Here is a 1096-nt window from a genome sequence, read left to right as displayed (position 1 = left end):
CCAGCCTGGGCAGCAGAGCGAGACTCCGTCTCAAAAAAAAAAAAAACACTGGGATGAGAAGGCCACTTGAAAAGGCTGATTTATGGCTGAGTGTGGTGGCTCACACCTATAATCCCAGCACTTTGGGAGACTGAGGCTGGGAAATCACCTGAGGTCAGGGGTTCGACACCAGCCTGGTCAACATGGTGAAACCCTGTCTCTACTAAAAATACAAAAATTAGCTGGGTGTGATGGCAGTGGCGCCTGTATTCCTAGCTACTCGGGAGGCTGAGGCAGGGAGAATTGCTTGAACCCAGGAGGTAGAGGTTGCAGTAAGCTGAGATAACGCCGCTGCACTCCAGCCTGGGCAACAGAGCAATACTGCCTCAAAGAAAAGAGAAGAGGCTTATTTCTACAGCTTACCAGTTGAATTCTGCCCCTAGAAAGCAGAAGTTAACGTTTTAAAAATCAAAATTGCCAGACACAGCCACTCCCGCCTGTAATCCTAGCACTTTGGGAGGCGGAGGCGGGTGGATCACTAGGTCAGGAGTTCGAGACCAACCTGGCCAACATAGTGAAACCCCGTCTCTACTACAAATACAAAAATTAGCCGGGCATGGTGGCATGTGCTTGTAGTCCTAGCTACTCGGGAGGCCGAGGCAGGAGAATTGCTTGAACCCGGGAGGTGGAGGTTGCAGTGAGCCGAAATCGCACCACTGCACTCCAGCCTGCGCAACAAGAGGGAAACCGTCTCAAAAAAAAAGCCAATAAAACTTCTCTGGGGCAGGGGGCGGTGGGGGGGCGCAGTGGGCCGGGGGATTGTTGCAATGGAGAGTGTGCAGGTCCCTTAATCTTACACTTTTCACTTACTGCCTTAAAAGTGCAGTTTAGTGAGATAAAGGTGTAATTGTTGTATTATTCTAGGATAGTCTGGCCCTGCATTTTAAAAGGTACAGGCCGGGCGCGGTGGCTCACGCCTGTAATCCCAGCACTTTGGGAGGCCGAGGCAGGCGGATCACAAGGTCAGGAGATCAAGACCATCCCGGTTAACACGGTGAAACCCCGTCTCTACTAAAAAATACAAAAAACTAGCCGGGCGAGGTGGCGGGCGCCTGTA

The 1096-nt window shown here is 51.6% G+C and overlaps 1 protein-coding gene across 1 annotated transcript in view; it reads left to right on the top strand.

The window, feature by feature from the left end:
• LARP7 (La ribonucleoprotein domain family, member 7) overlaps nucleotides 1-1096 on the top strand; it is a 31577-nt gene that overhangs the window by 9905 nt on the left and 20576 nt on the right. Inside the window, exon 3 of the mRNA XM_011997277.1 lies at nucleotides 904-929. The gene's annotated coding sequence lies outside the window, so the exon portion shown is untranslated. The remainder of the gene's footprint in view (nucleotides 1-903; nucleotides 930-1096) is intronic.

The sequence above is a fragment of the Mandrillus leucophaeus genome, unplaced genomic scaffold (assembly GCF_000951045.1).
Source record: "Mandrillus leucophaeus isolate KB7577 unplaced genomic scaffold, Mleu.le_1.0 Scaffold535, whole genome shotgun sequence".
Lineage (NCBI taxonomy): Eukaryota > Metazoa > Chordata > Mammalia > Primates > Cercopithecidae > Mandrillus > Mandrillus leucophaeus.
The sequence above is the reverse complement of the archived record's forward strand: the minus strand, read 5'-3'. Positions and strand labels throughout refer to the sequence as shown.